The 10,000-nt window shown below is 41.9% G+C and overlaps 1 protein-coding gene across 1 annotated transcript in view; it reads right to left on the reverse strand.

The window, feature by feature from the left end:
• The window catches only part of dcc (DCC netrin 1 receptor), a 254,820-nt gene that overhangs the window by 139,555 nt on the left and 105,265 nt on the right, over positions 1–10,000 (reverse strand). The gene's annotated exons all lie outside the window — the stretch shown is intronic.

Genomic DNA, 10,000 nt, shown 5'->3' on the forward strand with positions numbered 1-10,000 from the left:
TCCCCGCGTCACGTCTAACACGCATCGCTAAACACGGCCTCTGCTAATGTCACAAACGCTGAGTCACCGCTAGCGGCCCGTCAAAGACATTCACGTTCAGAGCTCGTCCGTTCAGTGTTTGATGTGTGTCTGCACTTCAATTACAAGCACAGAATGACCCAAATATTTAAATATGCTAAAAACATTTGCATTTGGCTTTGAAAACCTGTTTCAGGGAAAAACAGACGAGGTAATTATCGTGAGGAAGGTCGTGCCGGCGGCACAAAGTCAAACAAACGGCACTCTCTGTATGACTGTTTAACAATGATTTCTACATTTATCCGCCGTGATTATGCCAGTATTTTATCCGGTCGACACAAAGGCCAAGACCTCGCAGACTAATTAAGATGCAATCTAACGACCCACAATGCTTTGCTCTCGCCGGCCCACCTGCTAACATGCCCGTCATCTCAGCATCTCTGCTAATCACAGGCTTTTCTCTGTTGTCATTGCTCTGCTAATTGGCCGCGCGGACGGGTCGTAATCTGTCAGTCAGCGGTTACGCTGAGCCTCATTAGCGAGCCGCTGTATGCTAACTAATTTAACAGGAAGTCAACAACCCACTGAAGGCAATCAAAGAACGGATTCTGTCGATTCAGATGGACGGTGGGCTGTTAAAACTAGACAAATGCATCGAGTTTGTTAAAGCTCCTCTATTGTGCTATTTTAAAGGCTGCTAATGTTGTTTAGCGTCTCCTACAACAGGTTCACACGCATCTAAGATCAAGAACACTGTAACGTCCTCATGATCTCCACTGCAGCGTCAGCTCTTTCCTCTCAGTGTCTTCAGTCTCTCTAAACCCCGCCTCTCTGAGAGCTGCTCTGCTCTGATTGGTCGGATGGCCCAGTCTGCTGTGATTGGGCAGAAACCAAACGCTCATTATCATATCTGAATCTGATAGTCAAAATTACGAGTCAAAAGTATAATATAAAGTCCAAATTTTAACTTAAAACGTAAAAAAGTTAAAACCGCCGAGTCAAAAATGCGACAAAAAGTTGAAATATATATTTTCTTGTATCACACTGCTTTTTGCTGTAGTTATTGAAAGAATCAATTTTTTTAAAGTAATAAACAGGGGGTAAATGAAGTAATAGCATGGTAAAAACATGGTAACATTTAAAACTTTGATTCATTTGTGCATCTCTCATTAATGAGAAGTTACTGATTAGATACAATATGGTTTTAGTTGAAAAATGTTAAGAAATGGCTGTTTTATGAGCTCACGTTCCACTAAAGGTGTAAAGAGTTTGTGGGATTGACATGAAGTTCTGATATTGCGAGCCCAGGAGAGACGCGGAAGCTTTCAAACACATCGACATCAACAAATCGCTCAAACACTCGCTTTAATCAGCACTTCTGAGACGCGCCGCTTGGGAACTGAGGTGGGTAGTAACGAAGTACATTTACTTCGTTACATTTACTTGAGTACTTTTTTAGAAAAATTGTACTTTTAAGAGTAGATTTGAATGTGGGTACTTTTTACTTTAACTCGAGTACAACTTAAAACGTAAAAAAGTTAAAACCGCCGAGTCAAAAATGCGACAAAAAGTTGAAGTTATGACAATGAGATGAAGTCAAAATTTTGACTCAAAAAGTCATAATTTTAACATTATGGTTGAAAATTTGAGTCAAAATTCTGATACAAGTCATAACTGTGATATACAAAGTCAAAACTAACTTAAAAAGTCAAAATTCTTCTGACTGAACACGTAAAAATGTTGAAATTATGACACTATTGTTTTGATGTTTGTATCTCTCTTGTTATTTATGCATTTACTTTTTACCTTTACACTGTTTCCTTTTCTGTGTAAAGCGCTTTGAGAAGTAATATTTAAATGCGCTATATAAAATAAAGTTTATTACTATTATTATGAATGTAACTACAGTATATTATCATAAATAATTGGTTAAATGCAACAATAAGGCATGCAGATATAACTTTAACATCATGATTTTCTGAAAAGCCGCTTTGAAATCGTGTGCATTGTGAAAAACGCTTTACAATTTCTTTGGACTTGTTCTATAAATCATGTCAGAATGAGCCCAGAAAAAAACTCAGATCTGTCATTGAAAATGAATCAAATGTTCTGCAATCGGCGGATCCTAAAACAGCCCAGATCTGGTCTAAACGAGCAACTGAGTTTCTGTTCGGCCTCATTACTCAGAATAAAACATCTCTTCTCCTCCGAGTTAAACTTCAGACGGTAATGATCTTCATTACAAGCTACAGAGCGATGAACGCGAGGTCATTGAGCGTGATGGAAACATTCAGTCCAGCTCATCGCAGCGATAAAGCAGAGGAAACTGGAACACGCATGACGAGAGGAAATGGGTCATACGGAGAAACAAAAGAGTGTGTTCATGACATCAAGAGGACCAGCGCTTGACTTCTGCTGACAGAAACATGCATCATGCTTTCATGAAGCGCAGCGGGTCTGCATGTCAAAACACACAGTAATCGGGCCAAACAGAGACACACACACACAGTTCTACACTACAGGATACACATGCATTATAATACGAGAGTCTCTTCACAAAATCATTCTGAATGCAAATAATAAACCATTTATGCATGTTTAGACAGTAATGATATCAGCCGTGAGATGGCTGGAGAAAACACTTCTTTCAGAGCTTTTGAAATCAATATCGGAACTTTCTTTAGTGACGTTCATATATATTAGAATGCATTTTACTCTTTAAATGCATAAGCATGAATAGCATTACGTATGAAGTGTTGTAAAATGACTTTAAGGCGAAACACTACAGACAAAAGCATTGTTTTTTTTTCTTTCCCTCAATTATACTTCTGTAAAATGCATTTATTTTCTCTTTCCTACACTCACACACACATTTTATTCTTCATACTGCATTTTGTTTATAATCATGCACGTACACGCAATAATTCTGCATGTCTGCATAAAATGACAAAAAAATAAATAAATGTTTCATGTATTTGTAGAGCAAAAGCTTATAGACAAAAATATTCTAATTTTGAAAAAGAAAAGTTTGGAAAAGAACATATTTTTATTGCAGCATGAAAAGGAGATTGAAGCTGTTCATCATCATCATTTATTCATATGAGTTTTAGGATAAGTTCATTCAAGTAAAATGAATATATTTATTTTTTAAAACATTTCAGAGTGATATTGGTGTTGTTTTGTTAAAAAATAATAAGCATGTTTCATAAATGTAGACTGAGCAGTCATGAGTTTCATACTAGCTATTCTCATATTATATGTTCTTAGAAATTTCATCCAGTTATATATTATTTTCTCATAAATATTGATTAAAAATATATATATTTTCTTGTATCACACTGCTTTTTGCTGTAGTTATTGAAAGAATAATTTTTTTTAAAGCAATAAACAGGGGGTAAATGAAGTAATAGCATGGTAAAAACATAGAAACATTTAAAACTTTGATTAATTTGTGCATCTCTCATTAATGAGAAGTTACTGATTAGATACAATATGGTTTTAGTTGAAAAATGTTAAGAAATGACTGTTTTATGAGCTCACGTTCCACTAAAGGTGTAAAGAGTTTGTGGGATTGACATGAAGTTCTGATATTGCGAGCCCAGGAGAGACGCGGAAGCTTTCAAACACATCGACATCAACAAATCGCTCAAACACTCGCTTTAATCAGCACTTCGGAGACGCGCCGCTTGGGAACTGAAAGAATTAGAGATTAATGCTTACACTCAGAAAATATGTGTGTGTGTTTCAGGATTCTTCCAGCGATGGCTTCAATGAATCCAGTGTATCGGACCATCAGTCACTAACACTAACTAAAGCTCGACTGGGACAAAACATGTTTTTACATCAGACTCTCTCAAACATCAAATACTGTAACTGCGTATTCATTATGATTAGAGTCGCTAATGTTTAATACAGCATGTCAAGATAAAGCGAGTCTAACTTCAAGAAACATGTCAATGTCTAAGAAACGAGTCTGATTTGGGTCCTGTGAAATACAAGTAGAGGTAAAAAAAAGAATATATTAATAATAATATTATTATATTTATTATTATTATTTAATATATTATTTAATATTTAAATACAATATTGATAAAAATCTTTATAATAATATATTATCATTTTACATATTTGATAATATATTACTATTTAATATTACACTCACCTAAAGGATTATTAGGAACACCTGTTCAATTTCTCATTAATGCAATTATCTAATCAACCAATCACATGGCAGTTGCTTCAATGCATTTAGGGGTGTGGTCCTGGTCAAGACAATCTCCTGAACTCCAAACTGAATGTCAGAATGGGAAAGAAAGGTGATTTAAGCAATGTTGAGCGTGGCATGGTTGTTGGTGCCAGACGGGCCGGTCTGAGTATTTCACAATCTGCTCAGTTACTGGGATTTTCACGCACAACCATTTCTAGGGTTTACAAAGAATGGTGTGAAAAGGGAAAAACATCCAGTATGCGGCAGTCCTGTGGGCGAAGATGCCTTGTTGATGCTAGAGGTCAGAGGAGAATGGGCCGACTGATTCAAGCTGATAGAAGAGCAACTTTGACTGAAATAACCACTCGTTACAACCGAGGTATGCAGCAAAGCATTCGTGAAGCCACAACACGCACAACCTTGAGGCGGATGGGCTACAACAGCAGAAGACCCCACCGGGTACCACTCATCTCCACTACAAATAGGAAATAGAGGCTACAATTTGCACAAGCTCACCAAAATTGGACAGTTGAAGACTGGAAAAATGTTGCCTGGTCTGATGAGTCTCGATTTCTGTTGAGACATTCAGATGGTAGAGTCAGAATTTGGCGCAAACAGAATGAGAACATGGATCCATCATGCCTTGTTACCACTGTGCAGGCTGGTGGTGGTGGTGTAATGGTGTGGGGGATGTTTTCTTGGCACATTTTAGGCCCCTTAGTGCCAATTGGGCATCGTTTAAATGCCACGGCCTACCTGAGCATTGTTTCTGACCATGTCCATCCCTTTATGACCACCATGTACCCATCCTCTGATGGCTACTTCCAGCAGGATAATGCACCATGTCACAAAGCTCGAATCATTTCAAATTGGTTTCTTGAACATGACAATGAGTTCACTGTACTAAAATGGCCCCCACAGTCACCAGATCTCAACCCAATAGAGCATCTTTGGGATGTGGTGGAACGGGAGCTTCGTGCCCTGGATGTGCATCCCACAAATCTCCATCAACTGCAAGATGCTATCCTACAGCTGTCCTAAACACAGCTGATGCTAAACACAGTATTAGTATGGTGTTCCTAATAATCCTTTAGGTGAGTGTATATTATTATTGTTAACATTATTTAATATTTTACATTATCATTATTATAAATTTAATATTACATTATTTTATTTTTACATTATTATTATTACAATTTAATATTTAATATTATTTAATATTTAATACAATAATAATCATGGTAATATATTATTTCAGATTATTTATAATATGTTAATATATTAAATATATTATTATTAACATCAATAATATTATTATTTTATATATTATATTTAATATTATTTCTAAATATTATTATAATTATATTTAATATTATTTTAAGATTATTATTATTGATATTTAGTATTTCATAGTATTCAATATAATACAAATAACATTTAATAATATTAATAGTATTATATTAAAATATTTAATATTGTACTGTTATTGTTGTTAATATTATTTTGTATTTTATATTTAAGAATATTATTTTATATATAATATTCCACAATTAATGATAATCATTCATATAATTAAATTTCATTATTAATCTCATACTGAGATTATTCAATTAATACTGCTGCCAAATCGAATTCTCATATCCTAATGAAAACAACAGATGTGCAGAATCCCGCTCCGACCTGGACAGTAAAGCACAGACCAATAACATGTTATTAATTCATTAAAAAAAACTATGAATGTTGTTTGAGGAAAGCAGTAGGTGAGAGACACGCTGCAGGTCAACATGCTTTGATGATCAAAGGCCAGATCTAGTTTCAGTGTGAATCGAGACAGTAAACATCCAGAAAGCATCAGGAGTTCATCTGCACAAAGACACAGTGATGTGGAAAAGAGAATAAGGAATAAGAGATGGGAGAGATGAGAGAGACGGGAGAGACGGGAGAGAGAGTAATTACTCCCGGCCCGTGCCGGATAAAAGCCTCACGCTCCTCTCCTTCATCACACACTCTCATCAGCCCTGAAATATTCATGTGGAGTGGATGATGATGGAGGCCAACTGTCTGTCTGTCTGTCTATCAGTCCGTCTGTCTATCTATCAATCTATACTATATTGCCAAAAGTATTGGGACACCCTTCCAAATCATTGAATTCAGAAGTTCCAATCACTTTTATGGCCACAGTTGTATAAATCAAGCACTAGGCATGAAGACACTTCTACACACATCTATGAATGAATGGGTCGCTCACAGGAGCTTAGTGACCTCAAGTGTGGGACTGTGATCGGTTCCACCGGTGCAATAAACCCATTTGTGAAATTTCCTCACTACTAAATATTCAACGGTCAACTGTGGGATGCAGTAGTGTAAAGTGTGGGGTGCAGTGGTGTAAAGTGTGGGGTGCAGCGGTGTAAAGTGTGGGATGCAGTGGTGTAAAGCGTGGTGTAAAGCGTGGGATGCAGTGGTGTAAAGCGTGGGGTGCAGTGGTGTAAAGCAGTGGTGTAAAGCGTGGGATGCAGTGGTGTTAAGCTGGGAATGCAGTGGTGTAAAGCGTGGGATGCAGTGGTTTAAAGCGTGGGATGCAGTGGTGTAAAGCCTGGGATGCAGTGGTGTAAAGAGTGGGGTGCAGTGGTGTAAAGCATGGGGTGCAGTGATGTAAAGCGTGGAATGCAGTGGTGTAAAGCCTGGGATGCAGTGGAGTAAAGCGTGGGATGCAGTGGTGTAAAGCCTGGGATGCAGTGGTGTAAAGCGTGGGGTGCAGTGATGTAAAGCGTGGGATGCAGTGGTGTAAAGCGTGGGATGCAGTGGTGTAAAGCCTGGGATGCAGTGGTGTAAAGAGTGGGGTGCAGTGGTGTAAAGCATGAGGTGCAGTGGTGTAAAGAGTGGGGTGCAGTGGAGTAAAGAGTGGGGTGCAGTGGTGTAAAAAGTGGGGTGCAGTGGTGTAAAGCGTGGGATGCAGTGGTGTAAAGCGTGGGATTCAGTGGTGTAAAGCGTGGGATGCAGTGGAGTAAAGCGTGGGATGCAGTGGTGTAAAGCGTGGGGTGCAGTGGTGTAAAGAGTGGGGTGCAGTGGTGTAAAGCGTGGGATGCAGTGGTGTAAAGCGTGGGATGCAGTGGTGTAAAGCGTGGGATTCAGTGGTGTAAAGCGTGGGATGCAGTGGAGTAAAGCGTGGGATGCAGTGGTGTAAAGCGTGGGATGCAGTGGTGTAAAACGTGGGGTGCAGTGGTGTAAAGCGGGGGATGCAGTGGAGTGAAGCGTGGGATGCAGTGGAGTAAAGCGTGGGATGCAGTGGAGTAAAGCGTGGGATGCAGTGGTGTAAAGCGTGGGATGCAGTGGAGTAAAGCGTGGGATGCAGTGGTGTAAAGCGGGGGATGCAGTGGAGTGAAGCCTGGGATGCAGTGGAGTAAAGCGTGGGATGCAGTGGTGTAAAGCGTGGGATGCAGTGGTGTAAAGCGTGGGATGCAGTGGAGTAAAGCGTGGGATGCAGTGGTGTAAAGCGTGGGGTGCAGTGGTGTAAAGAGTGGGATGCAGTGGTGTAAAGAGTGAGGTGCAGTGGTGTAAAGAGTGGGGTGCAGTGGTGAAAAGCGTGGGATGCAGTGGTGTAAAGCGTGGGATGCAGTGGTGTAAAGCGTGGGATTCAGTGGTGTAAAGCGTGGGATGCAGTGGAGTAAAGCGTGGGATGCAGTGGTGTAAAGCGTGGGATGCAGTGGTGTAAAACGTGGGGTGCAGTGGTGTAAAGCGGGGGATGCAGTGGAGTGAAGCGTGGGATGCAGTGGAGTAAAGCGTGGGATGCAGTGGAGTAAAGCGTGGGATGCAGTGGTGTAAAGCGTGGGATGCAGTGGAGTAAAGCGTGGGATGCAGTGGTGTAAAGCGGGGGATGCAGTGGAGTGAAGCCTGGGATGCAGTGGAGTAAAGCGTGGGATGCAGTGGTGTAAAGCGTGGGATGCAGTGGTGTAAAGCGTGGGATGCAGTGTAGTAAAGCGTGGGATGCAGTGGTGTAAAGCGTGGGATGCAGTGGTGTAAAGAGTGGGATGCAGTGGTGTAAAGAGTGGGATGCAGTGGAGTAAAGCGTGGGATGCAGTGGTGTAAAGCGTGGGATGCAGTGGAGTAAAGCGTGGGATGCAGTGGTGTAAAGCCTGGGATGCAGTGGAGTAAAGCGTGGGATGCAGTGGTGTAAAGCGTGGGATGCAGTGGAGTAAAGCGTGGGATGCAGTGGAGTAAAGCGTGGGATGCAGTGGTGTAAAGCGTGGGATGCAGTGGTGTAAAGCGTGGGATGCAGTGGTGTAAAGCGTGAGATGCAGTGGTGTAAAGCGTGGGATGCAGTGTAGTAAAGCGTGGGATGCAGTGGAGTAAAGCGTGGGGTGCAGTGGTGTAAAGCGTGGGATGCAGTGGTGTAAAGCGTGGGATGCAGTGGTGTAAAGCGTGGGATGCAGTGGAGTAAAGCGTGGGATGCAGTGGTGTAAAGAGTGGGATGCAGTGGAGTAAAGCGTGGGATGCAGTGGTGTAAAGAGTGGGGTGCAGTGGTGTAAAGCGTGAGGTGCAGTGGTGTAAAGAGTGAGGTGCAGTGGTGTAAAGTGTGGGATGCAGTGGAGTAAAGCGTGGGATGCAGTGGAGTAAAGCGTGGGATGCAGTGGTGTAAAGCGTGGGATGCAGTGGAGTAAAGCGTGGGATGCAGTGGTGTAAAGCCTGGGATGCAGTGGAGTAAAGCGTGGGATGCAGTGGTGTAAAGCGTGGGATGCAGTGGTGTAAAGCGTGGGACGCAGTGGTGTAAAGCGTGGGATGCAGTGGTGTAAAGCGTGGGACGCAGTGGTGTAAAGCGTGGGATGCAGTGGTGTAAAGCGTGGGACGCAGTGGTGTAAAGCGTGGGATGCAGTGGTGTAAAGCGTGGGATGCAGTGGAGTAAAGCGTGGGATGCAGTGGTGTAAAGCGTGGGACGCAGTGGTGTAAAGCGTGGGATGCAGTGGTGTAAAGCGTGGGACGCAGTGGTGTAAAGCGTGGGATGCAGTGGTGTAAAGCGTGGGATGCAGTGGTGTAAAGCGTGGGATGCAGTGGAGTAAAGCGTGGGATGCAGTGGTGTAAAGCGTGGGATGCAGTGGTGTAAAGCGTGGGATGCAGTGGTGTAAAGCGTGGGATGCAGTGGTGTAAAGCGTGGGATGCAGTGGTGTAAAGCGTGGGATGCAGTGGAGTAAAGCGTGGGATGCAGTGGAGTAAAGCGTGGGATGCAGTGGTGTAAAGCGTGGGATGCAGTGGTGTAAAGCGTGGGATGCAGTGGTGTAAAGCGTGGGATGCAGTGGTGTAAAGCGTGGGATGCAGTGGTGTAAAGCGTGGGATGCAGTGGAGTAAAGCGTGGGATGCAGTGGAGTAAAGCGTGGGATGCAGTGGTGTAAAGCGTGGGATGCAGTGGAGTAAAGCGTGGGATGCAGTGGTGTAAAGCGTGGGATGCAGTGGTGTAAAGCGTGGGACGCAGTGGTGTAAAGCGTGGGATGCAGTGGTGTACAATTGTGCCATGCATTGTGCCAAGTGAACAATTTGGTGGAGGGGGGATTAAGGTGAGGGGTGGATTCTGTGACTGTCAGTCCATCCGTCTATCTGTCAGTCTTTCTATCTATACGTCTATCTGTCTATCTATCTATCTATCTATCTATCTATCTATCTATCTATCTATCTATCTATATGTCTGTCTGTCTGTCTGTCTGTCTATCTATATGTCTGTCTATATGTCTGTCTATCTATCTATCTATCTATCTATCTATCTATCTATCTATCTATCTATCTGTC

This window comes from Squalius cephalus (genome assembly GCF_949319135.1).
Source record: "Squalius cephalus genome assembly, chromosome: 5".
NCBI lineage: Eukaryota > Metazoa > Chordata > Actinopteri > Cypriniformes > Leuciscidae > Squalius > Squalius cephalus.